General features: G+C 41.3%; 1 protein-coding gene and 1 non-coding gene across 3 annotated transcripts in view; both read right to left on the bottom strand.

Moving 5' to 3' along the window:
- Positions 1 to 25,906, bottom strand: part of SHMT1 (serine hydroxymethyltransferase 1) — a 437,170-nt gene that overhangs the window by 327,707 nt on the left and 83,557 nt on the right. The gene's annotated exons all lie outside the window — the stretch shown is intronic.
- Positions 23,352 to 23,433, bottom strand: TRNAL-CAG. Its single transcript has one exon. It is a non-coding gene; the product is annotated as a tRNA-Leu (tRNA).

The raw sequence follows: 25,906 nt of genomic DNA, 5'->3' as shown, positions 1-25,906 counted from the left end.
CAAAGGTCACATACAATAACTTAAGGCTGCTGAAAGTTCCAGCTAAGTGGTGACAGCAAATGTGCATTCTGGTCACACACTGCACTGAAATAAGTCAGAAATGCTACTCATTTTCTAAATAAAAATGCTAGTGTTTTCTTTTGCACACTTGCCACACTCAAGCTGCAGTTCTGCTAAAGTTCTGTCGTCACACCATGTTGTTTTGAAGTCTAAATCTCAAAGTGCCAGAAGTCTAAATCTCAAAATGCACGCACTAGAGGCCCTTCTCAGTATGGAGAACATAGAGGTCTGTGCTATAACTGAAACCTGGTTCAAGGCTCCTGAGAGCACCCCGGCACTATTAGGTTTTACCTCATATCATGCGTTCTGGCCCCAAAACCCGGACCACACCACAAAAGGAGGGGGTGTATCCATATTCATAAAGGATACCCACACCTCCAGGTTGGTGGCAACGCATCAAGCTCGGAAACCATCCAGGTGCAACTAACCATAGGCAAAACTGCTCTACAAATTGTAGCATGCTACAGGCCACCCTCTCAAACTCAGGAACCCCACACAGCCTTCCTGAAGACACTGGAGGGTATAAATGTATCTCCAAACATCATCATATTGGGTGACTTCAACTACCCGAATATAGACTGGGAACATTACTCAAGCCCCAACTTACTAGCCCAACGGTTCCTGGAGTTCATAAATTCAAATGCCATGGAACAGCTAGTCACTGTTCCCACGAGAGGAGAAAATATACTAGATCTCATTATCACAAACATGGGGACAAAATGCTCCACACCGGAAGTATATCCCTCATTGGTGAGATCTGATCATAAACTAATCTCACTGGAAATCCACATCCCGCCCCCACCCCAAACAAAAAAGACCACAGTGAAGAACTTCTCTAAAGCAAACTTCACACTACTCAAGACTGGTGTGGTATCCTTCAAGGCCCCTGAGCCAGTGGAAACCACAACCCAAGCTGCGGAAGCCCTTACAAATGCCTTCTATGAACACCTCCAGGACTACATGGATCAGGCAATCCCAAATAAAACCAAGACTCTTTCCACAAAGGGCAAACGTCCAGTCTGGTGGACCCCAGCCATTAACAAACTTTACAATAAGAGGAGAAAGCTATTGCATGATAGAACAAAATCCATAAAAGGGAAGTCACCCCTGATCATTATTAGTAAAAAAATACGAGCACTCATAAAATCAACTAAGGCCTATTTTGAGAGAAAAATTGCCATGGATTCAAAGGACAATCATAAGGCCTTTTTCAGCTATGTTAGGAACCTGGGTGGAAACTCCCAGATATGCTCAGAATTAGTCCAAAATAAAAATCACTGAACCCACAGACATTGCCAACATACTGGCAGACAGGTTCAGTGCAAACTTCACCCCCCTCTCCCCCCCCCTAAAGGAGAGATAACTATCCCAGCAGAGTGTAGCCTCCCAGACATCTCAAATGCGCAGGTGAAAGCTGCTCTCTCTAAAGCTAAAAACACAGCATCAATGGGACCGGATGGTGTCCCCGGCTGTGTGCTACACGAGCTAAATGAGGAATTAAACCCGCACATAAGGCAGCTGTTTAATATCTCAGCCTTACCACAGGATACGTGCCCAAGGAGTGGCGTACGGCAACTGTGGTCCCACTCCACAAAGGCTGTGCCTCTACTGACCCTGGTAATTACCGCCCCATAAGCTTAACAAGTCTAGTCTGCAAAGCTATGGAGAGGATCATAATGGAGCTCAAACAAAGATATAGGGGACTTGCAGACATTGGACCCGACCCAGTTTGGCTTCGTCAAGGGAAGATCATGCCTTTTGAACTTGGTCGACTTCTTCGAAACAGTCACCAAGGCCATTGATGAGGGAAAGGCAGTCCATACAGCCTACCTTAACCTTGCAAAGGCTTTCGACACAATACCCCACTCGGGTATTGTAGAAAAACTTACCAGCTTAAATGTAAACCCATATGTCACAAGATGGGTTGCAAACTGGCTTAAGGACAGAACCCACAGGGTTAGAGTTGCTGGTGCTATGTCAGACTCCAAGCCGGTCACAAGTGGTGTCCCACAGGGCTCGGTCCTTGGCCCCCTATTGTTCGGCATCTACTTCTCAGAAGTACAGGCCAACATGGAAGGACTTTGGCTGACAAAGTTTGCAGACGACTGCAAGCTGGGCGCCATAGTGGAAAGTGCATCGGACACAGATATCCTTCAGAAGGGACTCACGGAAACAGATAGCTGGTGCCAGAGCCATGGCCTGAAGTTAAACGCCAAAAAATGTATAGTCATACCCTTCGGGAAAAACAAGGTAACCCCAAGCTACCATATAGGTGGCAATCCACTAAGCACAGAAGAGGTCATCAGGGACCTGGGGACCCAGGGTGACAGTGGCCTTTCTTTTGACACTCACGTTGCTAAAGTGGTTAGAAAGACCTTCTACATTGCCCACCTGATCATGAAGGGATTCACATCCAGATCTAGTGAGGTTATTGTTCCCCTGTACTCTTCACTTATCAGACCAATGATAGAGTACAATGCCCCATTCGGGATGTATCTCACCCGACATCTGCAGCAACTGGAGAGACCCCAAAAGTTCCTCACCACAAGAATAAAGGGACTCCAAAATCTGTCATATGCTGCCAGATTGAAGAAACTCCAGCTCTATTCATTCAGTCGCATACCGTCTGCTCAGAGGTGACATGTGCCTGACATACAAGGCCATGTCCAACCCGGAATTAATGGACATGCTCCACCTCAAAAAATCCAAATCCACCAAAACCACTAGAGCAAGCAACTTGAACCTTAGCACGGATATAAATAGGACGTGCTGGAGGGATAGATTTATCACTCAGACTCCCTATGCTGTGGAATAAAATACCGGTTCATGTGAGGCAGAGCACCTCGCTGGCTCTGTTCAAGAGAAATCTTGACCTGTGGATGGGAGATCATAGGTTTACCCCAGGAATCATCTCTGTGTCACTGCTGGACAGAGGCACAACAAACTAATGGGCACAGTATTTTTTCATATAAGGGGTGGCATAAGCCACAAAAATTTGGGCTAGGCTTAAATGCCTTAGGGCAGATAGCCTAGTATAAACCTAGTATAAACCTATGAACAATTCTGGACGAGAATGTATTGACCTACAGAAAACAGTGTATTCTGTACTTCAAGTGTTCAACAAGGCTGTAAACAGCCGAGAGATACTGACACACACAAAAGACAAACATTTTTTGGATTACTTCATTCAGCTCACCCTTGCTTTATTTCCGTACTGCTCGTGTTCTGTGATAAGTAGGAATTATTCTTAAACGAATGAATTTTGTGAAATGACAACTCATGAAAACTAAATTTTAGTATTATGTTTATTACAGGATGGCGTCTTCTATTCCACCAAAAACTGCAAGCTGTACACAGTTCAGAATAAACACTTAGTGTTTCTTCTTAGATTGAGCTTCGCCAGCTGTTAGGACATTTAGTGACATCTCTTGTGCATGTCCACAGCCCTTTACATAAGGTGTATTGAGACAGCTGTTTGCTAAAGGACTGCCGTGCTCCTGTTTGCAGAAGAGGAAGCAGCAGTGAAGATGGTGGGTGATCTGCGACGACCATAAACCCAAGTCATAAATTCTCCACTCATTAGTATGCAACTTGAAGCTGAGCATGTGTCACAAAATTATGTATGAACATAGAAAACAAGCAGAATCATATACTGCAGCATGAGAAAGATGCCCATAAAAAATGGAGAAAACAAGGGGTAGCAGGTTTAGGGATAGTTTTAACACACAATGTAGAAATAGCTGCAGATATCAGACTAGCACCAAGGGCACATCCGTATCACCAAAGCTTATCTATAGTTAAAGGCATCTAAAGCTTGTTTTCCTAAATCAGTAACTTCTCATACTGTTGGTCTATAGACCAAGAAAATTATGTACAGCACACTCCAGCTCTACCCATGACAGTGCATGTAAAAAGCAAATTCATAACTGGATAACCTTCCACAAATTACAAAGCCTTTCTAAATGAAATAATGCCTGTGCACAGATGTTTATTAAAGCAACAATGCATAAAACATCACTGAAACGCATATAAACTGTTACTGGTACTGATATAACAATCTGAACAATTATTGAATCACACCTCATCCCTTACAGGTTTATAAGCAAGAGTACGAGGCCAAGTGCCTTTTAGGGTCATTTTAAGTATACCCAATTTCCATTTTTAAAGCAAGTATCAAACCCTGTACCTTGTGTGCGAGGTAAACGCATTTACCTTTATGCCAGAGTTAAAAATATGATGTCTGCAGGCAGAATTGTTTTCACAACATAGCTAAACATAGCCTGTAGTGTTCCTTTAAAAAGCTAACTGAAAGCAGAATGGAAGCATTTCTCAGTTGTCATATGAAACCGGCAGGAGTTAGTTTCTGAGACTGCCTGATGTACTTCTGACATTTGTTAGACTTGGGTCTAGGTTCTTTAGTTCATGAGAATTATACATGTACTGTTACACTGTTCTAAAACTTGCAAATCTCAATCAGCATAGCTAAAGGCACCTCACATCATAAAGAGAAATGAACATCTGCTCCTGTGGATATTAATTTGAATACTACTGCAAAGACTTCCCCCTAGGCTCAAAATTCATAATTATACAGGCCCAAAGCACCTCTGAGCATAAGGGACTTTACATAGGCTTCATTTAGAATTAAACTGCAATTATCCCGAAATGTAGTCTCAAGAAATTCCCCAAATCACAGGGAATACACCTAATAACCTTTTTAATTTGCTCAAAACCAGGGAAAGTATCAGTCTGAAATTTTGAATGTGCAGTGTCTAACGTGTTTACTTTAGTTTTAGTCTTGAAAAGTGGTGCCAAACAAATTATTAGCTGCAGGTGGGCTGCAATGAGCATCCCCTCTAGTATCATTTGTAGGGACTACTGGCATAAACCAAAATGGGAGAGGGGCTATATCCAGCAGATAGGGGTGCTCAGGGCTGCTGACGTTAAAACATACCTGTAATAGATCCCAGCTGTAGTAGAACCACCACCAGTCTTGAAAATACGACTTTGCAAGGATTCATACTCAGCACTTACTGATGCAGAATGTGCATCAGTAAAGTGCCAAATACAAGTCCCTGGGCTAGCCACTCGGTGTAAACCCCGGCAATGGATTGTCACTGAAGTGACACCCTAACCCGATGTGCAAAAATGGGAAAAGGGGTCAAGAATGGATAGATTCTACAGAAAATATATTTTTAATCTGTAAATCAGGTACTTTTGCAAAATGCAAAGTTAGTGACAGTGTAGTATGTGTTATTTTACATACCTATGTGGTTTGAGGTAATGCTACTTTTTTTTTTTTTTTTAATATGGTTTTAAGGGTGGACAGAGAATTTTTTTGCAGAACTAGAAAAGGCACTGAATATCAGTTGACAGACATCAATGAGGAAAGCTCAGAATCCCCTTACAGTATTACTCGCACAATGGCTACCAGATAAACCTTTTAAGAAAGATTGGTACAGAATGGCACTGCGCATTACAGCACCCCCATACACTGTTGAATAATACTGATGTCTCTCATCCTTTCAAGTTAGCACCAAACTTAACACACAGTTTGTGGTGCAGGACAGTCACTAGGCCACCAGTACAAGAATGTGTGTGTGCGTACAAGATTAACAGCATCTCTCGTATTTTCCCCGTATGTGTAAAGTCAGACCAGGGACCAGCAGCTGTTTCTGGGATGCCATGAGCTACAAGTACATTTCTAATACTGAATGCAGCCAAGAGGCATACAAATACAATACAATGTTAGACACATTAACCCTTCATACCCAATTTTATCAGGATGCTGCGCAGTTGTATAAGGCTTTCCTTTTCTAATTCCGGAACGTGGCTTCACTACCACTGTAGTCTGGCAGCTTACTTCTCTGCTTCAGGACCTCAGTACTCCAAGTCTCTTGCACTCTCATTACATATACTTTGCAAATAACTTTTTTAAAGTGTTAAAGCTTAACAAATATGAGTTTATATTCTGCAAGATTTCCATTACAAATGTTTATAGTGCAGATTTAAAAAAGTCCATTGCTTGACTGAGTACACCTTAAAAACTTGTCGCAGTACAAATGACAACTGCAGTGCACTGGTTTTGATGAATTACTGACCAAGTCTTGATAACAAAACTGTGTAGTTTGTTTTATAGCTCCATCTCCTAGCATTTACTTTAAGGGTACTGTCTGACTGCTGGATATAGTTTTTTCACTGCATATCTGAGATCCAAAACGGACTATTTTAAAGTCCACACAATATAATGTGGGCACACGTCATACTTCATATACAAAGCATGACAAATTAAACAGTAATTCTCCCAGGTTTTAGACGGCAGTGATCTAATTAAGAAAAAACGGTTCAGTTTATCCAAACAGATACAAGTTTTAAAAACGATGATGGACAGCACCGGACCATGTGCAAGTGCAGATCCAGAATAGGGGTGACGTGTTTATACAGGGTCCAGTGTTTTCTTAGCAACAGTAACCATCCTAAATTGGACACTACAGCATGGTCTGTACAATGGCCCATGGGAAATTTAAGTGTAGTAACGTGATCTTTTAATGAACAGCAACATGAGATTCTTCAACTTGTCAGATTGCCAGCTATCGCCCTAAAACGCACCACACTCCCGGAAAAACAGTAAAGTGAAGAATGGCAGGAGTTGTAGTTTGCAGTGATGAATTACAGTGCTTGAATGAACGTCATTTTTTTAAATGTTTTAACCTTGCAGATTTGCTTACTGACAGTTAACCGTTAGTAAACACTTGCAGATTTATGCCCCATCACATCCCGAAACTGTACACTAAATAAATAAAACAAGCTAAATTAAAACAAGTTTTCTTGATGTACATAATTCAATGTCACTAATGACTAGAGAATGCCTAAAGTTTAATGGCATGCATTTTTTTAAATTATATTAATTAATTTAAATAGTTAAAACAAGTTTTGAATCAACATGAATTTTTAAAGCATAAGAAGTGAAGGTGAGAGTGTCAGTAGGATGAAGCATGTAGCTTCTTTCAGAAACAGTCGATGTCATGGGACCAACTGTTAAACTATGTCACCACTGTAACATTCTGAGAACTACTCAAAATCATTGCTCTCCATTACTGCCACTGCAAATATTTTATTTTAATGTTATAGAATGCGTCACAACAGTGAAGTCAACAACTGGAATTTAGACACTTAGGAGCCTATGCCAACACCTCCTAGAAATCGACTGACAGGACACAGATCTCCTTGAATGCCTCCTAGCTGCCATGAGTTAAGGAGCACACAGCTATCGGGAAGCACATGTTAGAACAGCTGCAGTATGTTTCAGTTCCTGTGTCTTTCAGTGCACAAGTCTGCAAAAAGGCCAAACATTCTGCATCTCGAGGAAAAAAAAAAATACCACTCTTGCGTGAAAAGGGAGCATTTTTGTTGACAGTGGTACCCTTTAACTGACTTAATACACTGCTTCTACTAGAAATGAAGAGCTGGAGAAAGGCTATTAACAGCCCTTCAAACACACCAAAACTGCCAAGGGATGAGGTCTTCCAGATGCAAAAAGTCAAGTCGTTAATTAACTCATTAAAAGGTAGAAACAGAATGCAGACAATGTATTCCATTTCTCACCATGATGGAAATGGACCCCATTCCCAAGTCAAAGTACAATTAAAGTTCACAAAATTTGCATCGTTTCAATCTTTGAGGTCAGCCAGAAGTGCTCTTCGCAGCACCCAGTGTGCTCAGTAATGACTACTCCTGCAATTTGCATTGAGTCGCATGGATTAGTAATATATCTAAATAAGATTGCAGATTTTTTTTTTTTTTTTTATAAGACCTCATGCTACTGTTGGAACTGCTAGATATCTTTCTTCCACATTGCTCTCTTCTGCCTGCACATCCTGATATTTTATGACACTGTTTCTCTGTACGGAAGACACTGTAGTCACTGGGTGTAGCGATTTCAGTGATCAGTGCTACTTTTGTCTCCTTTTCATGGACCACTATATCTGGTTCTCAAATCTATCTTTTGGACTATTGGTAATGGGTGATCCCATGGTATGCAGACTTCATTTGCTATGATTCATGTTTCCAGTGTTTTTCAGTCACTTCAATACATAATGTTTGTACAATCCCCAGTGCAGCAGTCTTGCCACAATATGCCCTTCAGTATCATAGGAAGTTACTAGACTACTGGCCCTAAGACCATTACAAGCCTAGCCAAGAATTTAGCCCATGTTCCAACAAATCAGCACCTGATGCCACTGTTCAGCAGGGACGCAGGTTGAATCCCAGGGGTATATTTTTTGTTCCCCATCCAGTTATCCAGGCTGGGCTTAAAAGGGGTTAAGGACGTACTCTGCTCGACATGGAGAGGGAGTCTATTCCACAAAATGAGGACCATCTCCCGCCAGCAAGTTCTATTGAGGTCACAGACCAGGTTGAGGTCACACATGCAGGTTACTCGAGTGGAGCTCGACTTGCGGATATGCAGCAGTTCCATCAAGGCGAGGTCCGAGATTGCTTTGTATGCCAGACAGAGGTCACCTCTGAGGAACCTGTACGAGACTGAGTAGAGAGACAGGGCTTTTAGCCCATCTGTGCAGGGTAGATGTTTGACACCCTGGATTGTCCTGGTGAGGAACCTCTGTGGTCTCTCCAACTGTGCATGTGCTTTGTAAGGTACATGCCAAAAGGGGCATTGTACTCAATGGGTCTTATAAGGGAGGAATACAGGAATGTTATGACCACCTTTGTCCCTAGATGATTTGAGCCATGTAGAAAGCTTTCTGTACAATGGAGGCAATATGGTGGTCAAAAGTCAGCTTGCCATCAACCTGGGTGCCCAAGTCCCTCACGACTGATTGCGTGCTTAGGACCATGTTATTAATGTGATAATTTATGGGGATATCACTCTCCCCAAAGGGGATGATGCATTTTTTGGCATTCAGTTTGAAGACGTTTCTGGCACCAGTCATTTGTTTGAGCAAGACTCTCTTGGAGGATACCTACATCATTAGGGGAATTAATAACAGCACTCAGCTTGCAGTAATCTGCAAACCTGGTCAGCTACAGCCCACTGGATTTGGCCTGCACTTCAGAAAAGTATATCCCAAACAGTCCTTCTGCCATTAGAATATCACAACCAGCAACGAGGTGTGGAACAGTTTCCAGTTCTGTTTTACAAAACCTACATTTGTCCATTTTTCCCACATGCTTGATGGACTTCGTAAACCAACATGTACATAAGCCCACTACCTTGGGCTGCCAATATTAAACCTTTCATCTTTTGGTTTGAATTCGCCTCTTCTTAACCATTCCTCCATTTGATCCTGATCAACATGAGGTTCTTCCAGGAGTTTTCTATACTTGCAACTATATTTATGTATTTTCCACATTTCTTACCTTCTCATCTGACCCTTCACCTTGTATTCTTTAATTTTGTGGCACATTCAGTTGCTGCCCGATTTTTATCTACTTCTGGTTTGATTTCCATCCCCACTTGACACGAATATGCTTCTGCTAGACTAAGCAGGGAAGTAATCTTAGATTTATTCTCATGTTTCAAAACTTTCACTACGTTTGGGTCTTGTGAGGTCAGCAGATGTGTGCAGTCCCACAATTGCATATCTATACACTTATCAATTTCAAGGAGGCCCATACCTACTTTTTCCTATCTGATCTCTCAAACACCTTTTGGGGCCAGTCAATCACTCCAAAACTAAGCTAGGACAGGAAGAGCAAATTGGTTTATAGCTTGAATTTTATTCCTAGATGTAAACTCAGTTTTCAGAATTAATTTAAGTTTTCTAAAATATTCCCAAGTTTTATTCGTACTTGTTCATGTTTTATTGTTGATCCTTCATCAATTACCAAATATTTATACAACCCCTTACTCAAGTTCTTCTATATCACATTCTTGCCCCAAACTGATGTTTTCTTGGTGCTGCAGCTTTCCTGCTTTAAAGGTTGCTTTTGCACATTTAATCAAGATCAAATGGCATTCTTGTATCATCTGAAAATGTTTTGACTACTTGCAGTTGTGCTTTCAGTTCCTAATCCGAGGAGGAACCAAACTTTAGCCATGGCCTAATATGTTTAGGTAGACAGCTTAATGGGTTAAGGGCAAGACAGAGTAGAAGCGGTGACAGTGAGTCGCCCTGAAATATCCCCCTTTTGAATTATCACTGAGATAATAATTTGTCCTTTACCATGGCTTAATTGCAAAGTGGTCTGCCACTATTGCATGGTCACTGCAATGTAATCGATCAGTGTAGGGTGTATCTTGTACATTTTAAGCACGCTTATCCACGAATGTGAGATACTGTCTAATGTTTTTTGTAGTCAATCCATGCCATACTTAGATTCTTCTCCTTTATATAGTTCTCCACTATGACTACTTAACAAGAAATGGTCCTTTCTTCCATATGACTTTTTTATTGCCTTTTTGTTCTATTGTCATAACGGAGTTCTTCTAAATGACTAAACTGTCGGCATCAATTTTGGTGTATAGTTTATAGGTTGTTGGAAGGCAAATTACTAGTCTATAACTTTTAGGGTAGCTTGTAAATTCACTCAAGTAGGAATGATTCCTAAGTTTCCTGTTAACCAGGCTCGTGTCTGTTCGGGGAGGGCATATAAATAGGTTCTTACTCATGGCTAAATATTTGTGCAATGATGTTAATACTTTTGAACCAGAATTCAGGTACTGCATCTGGGCATGGCATTTTCCAATTAGAGGCTTTTCTTAACTTTGTTTCGATCTCTCTGGCTGTTACTTCATCTTATTTCATATCTTGTAACTATAAACTTATTCTTTTACTACTATCCATTTAGCATCTGTTATGTTCTACAGGATCTTCATAAATACTCCTCCAAAATGTATGCATCTTCTTTTTGGGTGGTCTTTCAATCCCTTTTACCTTATTTCCCAATTTTCTATGAAACTTTTTTTGGCTCATCAATAAAATTACTTATTTTGTCCTTTTCCTTTATATTTTTCTGTGCATCTAAGTTTTTCTGCCTGTGCAGATATTTTTAGTTTATTTGCAACAGTGCATGATAAATTCTGATCCATTAGAATACTGCACATTGCTTTTATTATGTCCATGTTTGAGAACTTTTGATCTATTCCATCTTCCATTCTCTAACAGTAACACTTCTTGTCTTAAGTGCTTTATAGTTTATAGTTTTCTCTATTTGATACTTCCATAAGGGTATTTAATTTCTCCCATTCCCTTCCCTTACTACCCTGCGTTCTTGTGGTAGAACTTTATCAGTTATTAAATTTAGCTGCACAGTAATATAATCCTGTTTACTTTTGTTATATGGCATGGATCTCTATGGACAATCCCAATTACTGTGTTCATTTGTTTTATCAACTTCTAACGTTTGGGTTTTATTGACCTTCTGCAGTCTATTTCAGTCATTGAACTTAATATGTCTATCTCTATTAAATCAATCAAACGACTCTTCTCTTACCTCATTTTCTTCTAAACTGAGGGCACATTTTTTGTTCTCCATTTCCTGCTGGCATTCCATAGAAAGTTCTATAGCATCCTCCTGTGGCGCATTCTCTTCAATTTTATTTTTTGTCATGCATTGCTCTGTCATATGGGAACTCACTGGCCTATCACTCCTCAACATGACTGTGACAGAGTTGCCAGAGTTTCCTGTTACCTTCCTTGCTGTCCAGCTTCAAGTGAATGTTTATGATTTCCTATGAAAGGCTCCAAAATATCTTTATATGGCAATTGACCTGTTGCTTCCTGTTCCACTGGTTTCTCCTCAACTTGGATGTCCATTGCTCTATTCTGCTGTTCCACTAGTTTCTCCTTAACTTGGATGTCCACTGCTCTATTCTGCTGTGGTGTTGAGTTAGATTTTCTACACTGAAGGCTTCACTTGCAGGTACTCCATAACCTCAGGTTCTATTTCTTTAACTTCTCCATTACTGATCATCTTTTCTACTTTTCCTCAGTCTTATTTTTTTTGACCTGTAATTCTATATCCAGATTCCTTTGCCTGTATTTCTCTTCAAATATTTTTGGTGCTGCTCTTTTTGTATTGATTACTTTTGCTTTCTCCTTTGCATAAACATTTACACCATATTAAATCTCTTTTTCCCCCCCATGTCCATATGTCTTCAGACATCTCCTGATCTTCTTTTCTCCTTACTTTGGGGACTCATTCCATCATGCTGTGATGTAACCTGTGATTGACCCTCTACACCAAATCTTTCACTTTGCACGCATTCCATAACTTGAACTTCTATTTTTTTTTTTTTTTTAACTGCTACTTTACTAATCTTTTCTACAGTCCCACTTTGGGATATGGAAAATTTCACAAAAATAAATCTGGATGCCTTTGTCTGTATTTTTCTTCCAATATCTTTGGGGCTGCCTTTTTTGTATTGATTAAATCTGGCTTTCGACTTTGCACAGATACTGCACTATACCAAATCTCGCTTTCAAATGTCATTTCTTTTTTATACTTTTCAAAACTGCCTAAGTTTTGTTGTTTATATTTTTGCACTTCCTCAGATGCTTTTTTTTCTCTAAACAGATCAAAGTTTTAGTCTGTATAATGTTTTTCACAAATCTGTTGCATTAATGAACACAAATTTTTATTTAAGGCTTCTGACAGTTTTCTTGTGGAAGTATTTTTCTTTCCTCTAATTTATCTCGATCTTTTTTATGTCTTATGTCTGGAAACTCTGGGCTTTTTGCATAATAGTAACAATACATAATGTTTCTTATCCTAAACAGTCCACTCTAATAGTCTTGATGGCTCTTTTTTGGCCCATCATCTCTCCATTTTATGAGATTTCATGAAAAACAGGGTCCACCTAGTGAAGGTGCTCACAAAGACTTGGATTAATTAAATTTCAGCAATACTACTCTCCTTTGCTTATTGACATCTCTCTCCATTCAGACCCCATGACATCTCTCTCCATTCAGAACCCACGTATCCCATTCTCACTTTATTTCTCCAAATCTTTTGGGTTTCTAATACTATGATGGGAATGGACCCCATTCACAAGTCAAACTATGATTAACGTTCATGAAATTAGTATTGCTTCAATCTTTGATGTCCACCAAAAGTGCCCTTCGCAGCACCTGCATTGTGCCCAGTAAGGACTCTTTCTGCAATTCGTATGGGGTTACATGGATTGGTAATATATAAAGACCATTGCTCCTACTACTATTGGGACTGTCTGGCTATCTTCCACATTAATCTCGTTTCTGCCTGCAGATCCTGATATTTTATGACTCTCTCTCTGTATGCAAGACATTGTAGTCACTGGGTGTAGTGATTTCAATGATCACTGCCGTGTATGTCTTTTCTTGGACCACTATATCTGGTTTTCTAGCATTTATCTTTTGAACTGCTGGTAATGGGTTATCCCATGTGATATCCCATCATTTTCTACGATGCATCGTGGCTCATGTTTCCAGTGTTATTCAGCCAGTTCAATAACAATGTTTGCACAATCCCCAGTGAAACAAGTCTTGCCACATTACTATGCCTTTCAGTATACAGTCCTCCTGCCATTAGTATGTCACAACCAGCAACAAGGTGTGCGACTTGTTTCCAATTCAGTTTTACAAAACCTACATTTGTCTTTCTCCCATATGTTCAATGGACTTTGTAAACCAGCGTGTACGTAAGCCCACTATCTTGGGCTGCCAATATTAACCTTTCATCTCTTGGTTTGAATTTGCCTCTCATTCCTGCATTCGTTCCTGATCAACAAAAGGTTCTTCCAGAAGTTTTCTATACTTGCAACTATATTTATACTTTTTCCACATTTCTTGCCTTCTCATCTGGTCCTTCGCCTTATGTTCTTTTGTTTTTTTGGCACATTCAGTTGCTGCCTGATTTTTTTTTTTTTTAATCTATTTCTGGTTTGATTTCCATTCCTGCTTGACGCAGATATGAGTCTGTAAATTAAGCAGAGAAGTCATCTTAGATTTATTCTCCTCACGTTTCAAAACTTTCACTACATTTGAGTCTTGTGAGGGCAGCAAATTTGTGTGGAGTCACACAGTTGCAGATCTATACATGTAAATCAATTTCAAGGAGGCCCATCCCTCCTCCGGAACAGGGAATATATAATCTTGGTATACACTGATCTTTATAAAATCATTTGGTGAGCATGAAACATCCTCCTCGTTTTCCTCGTCTATCCAACTCGTTTTGGGGCCATTCAATCACTCGAAAACTGTAAGTTAGGACAGGAAGAGCAAATTTGTTTATAGCTTGGATTTTGTTCCAAGATGTCAATGATTTCCAGTGTCCATATTTCTCCACTCCATTCTCGCTCTTAATTTCTCCAAATCTTTTAGGTTTCTAATACTATGATGGGAATGGACCCCATTACAAAGTCAAAGTACGATTAAAGTTCATGAAATTAGTATTGTTTCACTTGAACCTGTACATGTTCTTTAATGCTGAGGAAGACTAGAGGGAATAGATGCTGGTGACAAAGTGTACTGACTGATGGACATATCAAGGGAGGAAGACCGGAATCAGAGAGGAGAGATACAGAATACAGAAGTAGGGTAAGAAAAGGATAGAATTTTTGGGAAATATACATTTTTCCAAGAGAAGACTGGGAAGTTACAAGCTCCATGGCAACAGGGAGTGGGAAATGACAAAGTCTTGGACCACGAGGGGTCTAAACAGCTGGTGTGAAAATGTACCAGAAGGGACAAGATTCTGAATGAGATGTTAACAAAAATGCAGAGGAGGGTGGTCAAGAATATCCAGATGAAGGCAAAACCAGCCAACAGTAAATTGCACCACTGTGCAGTTTAGATGTGTGTTTATGTAGAGGGATTAAGAACAGAAAGAAAGGTGATGACATGAGAATTTAGGGAAATTAACATGAGCTGGGAGAGAGGGTTGGAAGTGTGTTGAGGGAATAGGAACAAACCAACTGCCATGAAGCAATACTTTAGACCATGAAAAGGTAAGAAAAGCAGTTACTACACAGGAAGGTGTGGTCAGTGATTAGGACAAAAGATATGGTTTTCAAGAAGTGGAAGGAGGTGTGGGAAGATAAGGCACAGTACAAGCTGTAGAAGGGCAACAAAGGAGGTGATGTAACAAAGGTGTCAACACGAAGAAAAGGCTATTTCGTTCAACTATATCTGTGCACTGTGCACCCCCACCCCCCAGAAAGGCTGGGAGGATATCAACGAAGAACAAAATAAATAAATAAACACCAACAGTGGTGCAGAATTATTGCTTCAAAGGGCAGTGGACAGACGTTATGATGGAGAGAGGAAGGAAGGCGGCAGAGAGAAGAGCACAAGAATAAGACAGGGTGCCTCACAAAGTCTTCAGGAATATGCCCAGTAGGCTACTAGACTTACTTGTAGTGATTTTCAACTAATCACTTGCCACTATAGACACATCCAAGGATCTGAAACAACTGTGTTATCAATTGTAAAAGGGGGACAGCAAGAAAATTCCAGGGGACTGCAAGCCTATTGATCTAAAATCAGTGAAAGTCCTTGACAAACACCTGATGAAAGGGTCAGCTGACCACAAGACAAACTTCTCGACCAAACAATCAAGTTTTGACTAATTGACGAGTGCCAGCAGAGAGGCCTTCCTGAATTTTTAAAAGGCCACCAACACAATCCCACACAGGAAGCTCCTAGGAAAACAGGGGGGGGGGGCTCAGGCTAATGAAGTGGCTTGATTCATGGTAGGAAGCAACAGGTTATAATTAGGCTGACCAATGACACCACAGGAGTCAGTCTGTCATCCAACAAGCCAACATTTCAGACTAATACAATATAGCACATGCAGTTCAGTGCAGACAAATGCAATGAACTGTAAAAACTGTATCTGCACAGCATCCTTGGTGTGAAGTATCAGCTGGGAGGGGAGGTGTGGAACAGATGCCACCATAGAAGGATCTGGGAAAGTTTAGCCACCTGAAACAAAGTGATAGGGTAGTGGTTGCAGCCAACATAATGCTGAGGTCTTACCTCCAGGTGGACAAGGCTCCAGATGAAGTGTAATCACATGCTTCCTAACTAATCCAGAACATTACATGTAAAACCACTAGTTCAAGTGGTGCTGAAAAGAAACAGCTTGGATACCATGAGCATGCATACACAGAAGCTGACGGCATTTCTAAAATGCTAAAAACAATACAATACATCTACAAAAATAAATAAAAATTAAAATACAATATCTGATACTGTCAGTTATCTCCAAAGCAGTCCTTACTCCAGAAGTCACCCTAGTTAAGCAGGTGAAAGGGAGGAATTCATTCTTGAATGCAAAACTACATACCTCAAAAAAAGTAGAGAACCAGCTTGGTGTCTAATTTCAAGACCACATCAATACTGCAGGGGAAAGAGTTAATCAGCTACCATATTTTTTTTTTCGGTAATTGGAGCTGTGGGGAAAAAGAGTCTACCTAGTGTTTACCTTCTTAGCATTCAAGGTGCACCTTTAATCTGCAATCAGTCATTTACAATGAAGATTTTACTACTGTTCTAAAAGCCTGTGTTTGTGGTCGAGGTCTCCAGTCCAAAGGAATGCCCCACTGTGTTCCTGCAACTCTACTGCAAAACATCCACACAGTTAGCCTTTACCCACTCCAAACAACTGAGTTAATTTTGTCCATCGGAATGGCAGGATGGCTTTATGATCGAAGGGTAAACTTCCCAGGAAGATGGGACTAGATACTCCATGTCTAACATGCACACTACAGCAAGCATCCCACTTCTAAGGTTTTGACACTTATCTGGACTCTAGAATCCATTCAGCAGATTGCATCAGTAACAGTCTAATATAAAATCTTGCTTGGTTAAAAATTTACTGAGCACTATACAGGGTCAAAGTTAAAGTACATAAATAGCCCTGAATTTTTAATATTCAACTAGATCTCATCATAAGCTACAAAGTTTTAACTCACAGGAAGATAACAGAATTATCTTAATGGAACTCTTCCCCCATTAACAAAGGTCACATTTTATTCATCTAGTCAGCTGATTGCTTACTTCTGGTCATCATACAGACCTGCTTGTAAGAATTTATTTTCAGATGCATTCCGAGTTACAAGATAACGCAATAACTGCAGAAAATGGCCCATCGAACAAGAACCAACAAACTTCACTACTACAGAAAGGTACCATGAGGGAGAAACTTTACAATACAGAAAGCAAAGTTCACCCAAGGGAGGTTACATCTAAAGAGAAATGTACACTACCACAGAGGAAAATTAAATGTATTAGGATTTCTGGCAAACAAGCAGGCAGAAAAGTGGAAGACAGTGAAAACATAAAAGTGCAAACAAAAGGAAAGATATGTAAAAACAGGCAGGAAATCTGCACGAATACACTTGGAAACAGGATGTGAAAACAAATTACAAACAGTAAATCTGGATGTGAAACAGCACCACCACACAGAACAAGAGTGTTGACCAGAAGCAGAACAGCTGGCCAGTGAATGTATTACCGTAAGATATCACACGGCCAAGTCAAAGTTTAGCTGTTCAGCATGACAGGATAGCCACTTTACAGTTTTGGTTAGTCCCTTTGATAGTCATCTATCTGGAGATATGCAACTATATTTCATGCACAGCTGATTATCCACGGTGGTACAGTGGTAGCGTTACCACCTCACAGCAACAGGTTCTCCTGTTAGATTCTCGGCTGGAGTGCCTTCTGTCTGGAGTCTGCATGTCCTCCCCGTGGTCGAGTGGCCTCCAAAAGACATGCCTGAATGGGTGTGCCTTTGCTGAATGTTGGGCATCGGGGCTGGCAACTGCACCATAAAAATCAACTGCCAATCATTAGCGGACCGGAGTTCCGCTGTGACGACCCCTAACCGGGAAAAGACAAACATTTCATGCACAGCCGATTAAAAAAAATCATAAAAAACATTCTTGCAGATGTACAAAAGCATTAAGAGGAAAGTACAGCTAGGTAAGTAAACTTACCATAAAAGTAGATGTTTGAATGATCACTTCTGCAGTAGCGTTGGCTATATGGTTATATCCTGCCAAGGATTTAACAGCCGGCCAGCTTACAAAGCTTCAAGGCACCTTCCACATGCTCAAACTGTCAAGCAGGTCGAGCTGAGCTGACCAGAAGACAAGTTTGTATGCAAAGCCCTTCAGAGCTTTCCTGCCAGCATACAGAGGAAGGCTGAGCTCTGACAGGACAATGCTAGGATCAATAAAAATTTAATGTTCATACCCTGGCATAAAAACACACAAAAAATACAAGGGGGATGGAGGAAGGGAGCAGTTATTGCAGCAATGATTTGAACATCTACTGTTAGGGTATAGGTTTTCTTACACATCTATAGCATGTTCATCACACTGATCACTGCTGCAGTCCCCTTAGCTATATGCTGGATTACCCTAGCTCACTACATTTGGGAGGTGGAAGGAGAAAACTCCAGGGTCCCTTGGGCAGTGATCCTAGCAAAAACTGATCTGGACAGAAAAGGAACCCAGCTTGTAGTGCTCTGTAAAATGTATGTACAGAGGATCAAATAGTTTCTAGAACAGAACAGAATATGATCCTTTCCAAAAAGCCACAGATGAAGCTAAGGCTCTGGCAGAGTGGGCCTTGACCTGCTTGGAATAGTTTTGCTGTGGTAAACATGACAAAAGGTAACAAATAGCCTTAGGCAACCTTTTGGAAATTGTCTGTTTTGACACAGGTTGTACATTCTTACCTTCACAGGAACTGCTTAATTGTTCGAAAGATCTGAAAGATTTTGTTCTGACAAGATAGTACCTGAACTGTCTGTGGAAATTCAAATTATGGAGCATACTTTCTCCCTCAGGAAAGAAAACGGGGAGATGGATAGTTTGGCTTAAAATAAACTCATATACCATTTTAGACATAAAATAATTCAGTTCTCAAAGAAACCCTGTCCCTATGGAAAATGAAATAGGAGTTGCAAGCTCTTATAATGAGTCAACACAGATTCCCTCCTTATAGAGGTCAGATCAATCAGTAAAAGTGTTTTCCATGTTTAAGAACTCCAAGTTAGCTGGTTCAAATGGAGCAAGTGTTACCTTGTCCAACACAAAATTAAAATCCCCAAGGAGGGGCCACCTGAGGCCTCATATGAAAAAACCCTTTCAAAAACATTCTGACATAAGAATGCATTGAAAGAGGAGGCTCCATGGGCAGACATGTTGAACTGGCCAGTAAATGAACCTTGATAAGAGGAATGAGAGAGGCTGCAGGACAGTAACTTGCACAAAGGTAAAACCAGAGAACAAATATCCCTGAATGGGTGCAGAGTTATATTTTTGGTACCGACCAGAAAACCTTTTCCCTTTGCAAATCTAAGATTTTCTAGTAGCAGGCATTCTTGCCTCAATTAGTACCTGCTACGCATCCTCAGTAAACAGGTGCTCAAAAGGAATTAAGGTACCATCATCCAGGGAAATCAACTGAAGTTTATGGATGTAGTGGTGTAACCAACACCTCTGTTCTTGGGAGAGTAGATCCAGTCTGTGTGGAAGATTGTGGCAACTGCCCCTGGGCAATTTCCAAAAGAAGAGAGCGCCACAGTTGCCTGGGCCAGAAGGAATTTACCACAATGATCTTGGGGGATTCCTTCTGAATTTTCAGAAGTAGCCTGGAAGTGGAAAGTGTAGAAAAGCATACAGGACCATTCCTGTCCAAGGAAAAGTTGAGATATCAGTCTTCCAGGCCTTCTTATTTGAAGTCCTGGAACAGAATCTTGCAAGATGATTGTTCAGACAAGAGACAAAGTGGTCTACTTTAATTACCCACATATTGATCAAAACTTGGAATGCCCCCTAATCTAGTTTCCATTCATGAGGGTTTGCCCTGGTTCTGCTCCACTTGTCTGCCACAAAACGTAGCACTGACGTAACGAAGGAGGTCTAGAGAATGGCTGTGCTGTGAAGCTATAGCTCAAGCTAACGTGGCAAGTCTGTAAAGAGGGTACAACTGGACTCCCCCTTACTTGATGTTGTGGTACTATCTATAACCACTTGAAGAGGTCTAAGAGTTCAAAGACTGTTCAAAGAATTGAATGCCTTGATCAGGGCAAGCACCTTCTTGATATTTATGTGCCTGCATCTGTCCTTGGTGTCCCACATTCTCCGCACTTTTTATCTTTCATGAAACTGCACCTCAAGCAAAATCCAGAGAGTCTGTGTTGACTAGCTGCTTTGGAGCACAGAGGGAGAAGGGCAGACCTGTATTTAAAGGATATCGGTTGTCTACTCCAAATTACTTCTTTTATGGCAAACCCCATCACTGGGATTTGAAAAGATAAATGGTGCTGGAACCACAAAAATGTTAGATATCACTTATTACTCTCCGTTGCAGTCTTGCCAGGGGAATCATGAGAATTATAGATGCCACGAAAGTGAAAATCCTGTGGTACTGACCAAAGTCAGAGCGGAAAACATAGGTTCACAGGTGTGTTCTAGGCCAATGACCCTGGAGCCTTTACAAGCCTAGCCCATAGGATTACCCTGGCATCACACCACCCAACCTTAGTTCCCAGTGTCTGTCTCCACTGGAGTGATCCCCAGGGTGAAATTTTCTATTTCTCATCCACTCCTCAAGATTTCTTTTGAAGAGGGCCAGTGAGGTGCTCCGTTTGACATGTATGGGAAGTCTATTGCATAGCATGGGCAGTCTCTGGGTTATGAACCTGTCCCTCCAGCACGTTCTGTCGATTGTGCTAATGAGGTTGAGGTCTCTGAAATGTGTAGTGTGGAGGGATTGGGATTTCTTTAGATGTAGCATTTCTAACAGAGCTGGGTCAGACGTGGCTTTGTAAGTCAAGCAGAGATCGCCTCCAAGTAGGCAATATGAGAGAGAATACATATAGGACAAGGGTTTAAGGCCTAGGATCCTCTTTGTGATGTACTTTTACAGCCTCTCCAGTTGTTGCAGGTGTCTAGGGAGGTACATGCCAAATGGGAGACTGTACTCCATGATTGGCCTAGTGATGGAAGAGTAGAGGGAGACAATGACCTCTTTCTTCCTGGATGCAAAACCCTTAGTAATGACGTGTCACATAGGACTTTCTGACCACAGTGGCAGTGTGGTGGTCAAAAGAGAGGTTGCTGTCAACCTGTGCTCCCACACTTTCCGTGTTCAGTGGACTACCATCGATGTGGTAATTCAAAAGAACTGGGTTTTTATCCAAAGGGAATGACCACATTTTTTGGCACAGAGCTTAAGGCCATGGTTCTGACACCAGTCGGTCTCAGTCAGACCTTTCTATAGGATGTTATCACTAGGGGAGTGAATAGCAGCTCCCAACTTGCAATCGTCTGCGAACTTCCTCAGCCAGAGTCCCTTAGTCTTGGCCTCGACTTCAGAGAAGTAGACACCAAACAGGAAAAGATCCAGGACCAAACCCTGTGGGACTCCACTCGTGACTGGTCGGCAGTCTGACTTGGAGTCAGCTACTTTCACACTGTGGTTTCTACCGGTGAGCCAGTTTGCAACCCACCTAGTGATATAGGAGTTGATGCCTACCTTCATGAGTTTTTCTAGGATTCCCGAGTGGGGAATGGTATCAAAGGCCTTTGCCAGATCAAGGTAGGCTGTATGAACCACCTAGCCTTTATCCACAGCACTGGTAACTTGACTCAAAAAAGTCTACCAAGTTGAGCAGGCATGATCTACCCTTCACAAAACCAAACTGCATGGGATTCAAAGTTTGGAGATTCCCTATATCCTTGTTTATTAGGTCCATGATTATGCATTCCATAGCTTTGCACATCACACATTTCAGGCTAATGGGGCAATAGTTCCCAGGGTCTGTAATCACTCCTCCTTTGTGGAGAGGGATGACTGTAGCAGTGCGCCATTCAGTAGGGACAAAGCCTGAGGTGAGGCTGTGATTGAACAGGGCACACAGGTGAGGTGCCGGCTCACTCTACACATTAGAAATAGACTTTGTAAGGTGATTTGCATGTGGATACATTACAGGGCATTGCCTTGTTTAACCAACCTAGAGTTACACTTGTTGGTAATGCAGATTGAGACTCAACCTTTTGTCCTAGTCTATGTAGCTGATGGTCTAAGTGTGTGGACGACACGGAAACCTTGCACTTCCAGAGTACTTATTGTGAATTTAAAGCACGTCTTGGTAATAGCACATCTATATTAATAAGAAGAGCATGTAGGGTATGGAGCTTGTTAAGCCTCTAAGCACGGTGCATAATACCTTTAGGTTTCTTTACATTTTATTTGCAGTGTCTGTAGGTGTGTCAATTTGGCATTGCCTAAGAAGGACTCCAAGGAGTTAGATAAAAATTTTTGCCAGTATTCAGAAGCCATGGGGACAGGTGCAGAACAGCCTTTGAAATCAATGTGGTTTGTTAACCACATCTTCTCATGATGAGAAATACTGATTTCCCCCCATAAAGACACCAAAAACTAAGCCAATTACTGAAGTTAATAATCTTTTGTTCATACTGTGGCATCATCCTTCATGAAAATAGGATGCTGCTCAATGCAAGGCATACACCTGCCTAAGAAACATTCCGTGAGAACAATGTCTCTTCATATAGTCCAGAGAAATAAGTCTCTGATTACTTCCCACACAGACTATGACAGACTCATACTGGTACCTGTGGTGTAATGACTTCAGTGTGTACATAAACTTGGCAGACTCTGGCTCCAGATAAGCAACTTACTGTTATCTTCCCCTTGTTCAGTCTGGTGAGTGGGGCATCTGCGTGTCATACAATTAAATCCCCTATGTCAAAAGTCCTGGGTAATGCATTTTGCTTGTCTTATGGGCTTTGCTCTTGGGGCTCCATTGGTGTAGGTGAATGTGTGTGTTTGGTGTTGCTTTTGGTGACTGCTTTAGAGATTGTTGAGGATAAACATAATCACTTATAAGGTTAGGGGTCTTTAAGGTTTGGAAAGATTAATATTTAGTGCCTCAGCTTAAGTAGGTCTAGATCTGTGGTGGACATGGTATGCGTGCTCTTGACAATCTAGCTCGTATGCAAAACTTTTGCCTCCAGTGAAACTGTGTATGTGCATCATTCACATACTGTGTGGTTCTTTAAGGATTAAATGGCTGCGAACACGAGTTAATTGTTGCACTGTTTTAGGTTGCCTATATTTATCAAGTTGGCTACAGAGACATTTGGTTCATAAGTTGGTACGTGGCTATTGGCCCTAGGGCCTATACAAGCCTAGCCATAACAATTCCCTGGCTATTTCTTCCCACAGTATTTACTTCCCTGGTCCCCCGTCTAGCAGGGCGACTGACGTGATCCCCAGAAAAACGCTTGACAGCAGTTCACATTCCTAAACTGGCAGTGGTGGGATTTGAACCCACGCCTCGAGAGAGACTGGAACCTGAATTCAGCGCCTTAGACCACTCGGCCACACTACCTGGAAATTGCATATCCATGTTGTCTGGACCTGTATTTGGGTGGGCTACTGTAGACTGGTTATACAGAGGTCTCCTTGTGTTGTTTCTGGAGTTTGGCACAAGACTTACGGTTAGACTGTGCTAAGATTTGCTAGTAGTGCTTATAAATGTACAAACTAACTGATCTAAACTGATCTCCATGCAATGGCTTGTTTTAGCCACATTAAGTTACAGGTTTCAGTTAAGGATAGTTTTATAGATAAAATGTACTTTTTGGACATTGGTGTCTGGACATTGGTGTTTGTACAGGGCACTGCTAAACTCTTGACCCCCCCCCCCCAAAAAAAAAAAAAAAAAAGACTGCAAGTGTAATGTTACAAGAAAACAACTTAAATTGCCTTGTCAAGGCAATTTCAAGTGTTAGGGACATGGGACATTTGGAATGATTAAAAGCAAAATCAACAAAGTAAAAATAAAAGCAGTAGCACTCAGTTAAGAGATTTATTATATCGTTTTACACTTCTGTTATCTCTTACAGGAAGAAATACAAGACCTGGTGGACAGGAGAGTATACAGAGGAAGAGGTTGGCAAAGAAGTGGGACTGCCAAAGAGATGAAGTAGACAGGAGTACAAGGAGATGAGGCATATGGTGAAGAGAGGTGGTGAAGGATGAGGCATATGGCGAGTTGTATGAAAGGTTGGACACTAAGGTGGAAGAAAAGGACATGTAGCAATTGGCTAGACAGAAGGATAGAGCTGGGAAATATGTGCAGCAGGTTAGGGTGATAAAGGATACAGAGGGAAATGTACTCACAAGCGACGAGTTGGTGTTGGGCAGCTGGAAAGAGTACTTTTAGGGACTGATGAATGAAGAAAAAGAAAGAGAAGGTTGGATGATGTGGGGATAGTGAATCAGGATGTGCAACACAGATTTGCAAGGAGGAAGTAAAGACAGCTATGAAGAGGATGAAGAATGGAAAAAATGGAAAGGCTGTTGGCCCAGATGACATACCTGTGGAAGCATGCAGGTGTTTAGGAGAGATGGCAGTGGGGTTTTTGACCAGATTATTTAATGAAATCTTGGAAAATGAGAGGATGCCTGAGGAGTGGAGAAGTAATACATTAGTACCGATTTTAAGAATAAAGGTGATGAGCACATCTGTAGCAACTACAGACAGATAAAGTTGATCAGCCACAGCATGAAGTTATAGGAAAGTACTGGTAGCTAGGTTAAGAAGGGAGGTGATTATTAGTGAGCAGCAGTATGGCTTCATGCGGGGAAAGAGCACTATAGATGCAATGTTTGCTCTGAGGGTGTTGATGGAGAAGTACAGAGAAGGTCAGAAGGCGCTGCATTGTGTCTTTGTGGACTAAGAGAAAGAATATGACAGGGTGCCTAGAGAGGAGTTGTGGTATTGTATGAGGAAGCCGGGAATGGCATAGAAGTATGTTAAGAGTGGTACAGGATATTTACAAGGGCAGTGTGACAGTGGTGAGGTCTGCTGTAGGAGTGACGGATGTGTTCAATGTGGAGGTAGGTGATGACATGATTTGTAGTGAGAGTAGGGAACAGGTTGAGGAGATCCTGGAGAGGTGGACACATATGCTCTAGAGAGAAGAGGAATGAAGGTCAGCAGGACTAAGACAGAAGGCGTATGTGTGAATGAGAGGAAGGAAAGAGGGATGGTGAGGATGCAGGGAGGAGAGCTGGCGAAGGTGGAGGAGTTTAAATAGTTGGAATCAACAGTTCAGAGTAACGGTGAGTATGGAAGACAGGTGAATAAGAGTGTGCAGGCAGGGTAGAGTTGGTGGAGAAGTGAGTCAGATGTGATTTATGACAGATGGGTACCAGTTAGAGTGAAAGGGAATGTCTACAAGATGTGAAACATGCTATGCTATATGGGTTGGAGACAGTGGCACTGATGAAAAAGACAGGAGGCAGAGCTGGAGGTGGCAGAGTTAAAGATGTTTAAGATTTGCATTGGGTGTGATGAGGATGGACAGGATTAGAAATGAGTGTATTAGGAGGGTCAGCTCAAGTTGGACAGTTTGGAGACAAAGCCAGAGAGGTAAAATTGTGTTGACAGAGACTTTGGAAGCCAGACTACCAACAAGGACCAAAGTCAGAGACACAGCCTTTTAAAACCACAACATAGGAATATATGAGGGTTAGGAAAAAAGAAACATTTAGTTTAATGTCATAGTGGGGGTTGTGGTAGACTCAAAGAACAAGGTGAAAAAAGCAGTAGCAAGGTAAACAGAAAGTCACTGTAATACAACTGGTATATACAGGTTTGTGCTACAGTACTTAGCTGGAGCATAATTCACAATACTGCCACTAATGCAATCCTACCAAAGACTAAAACTACATAAAACATTTACCAGTTACACTCTATGGAAAAAGATGGTGCATTTTTGCTTCCAGGCCAGCCTGACTACAGTTCTTGGTACTTATCTGTACTATTACAAATGCACATACTGGACATCTCAGTC

This window comes from Protopterus annectens, chromosome 12.part0, assembly GCF_019279795.1.
Source record: "Protopterus annectens isolate FY-2018-M chromosome 12.part0, PAN1.0, whole genome shotgun sequence".
NCBI lineage: Eukaryota > Metazoa > Chordata > Ceratodontiformes > Protopteridae > Protopterus > Protopterus annectens.
This window is presented reverse-complemented; position numbering and strand designations above follow the sequence as displayed.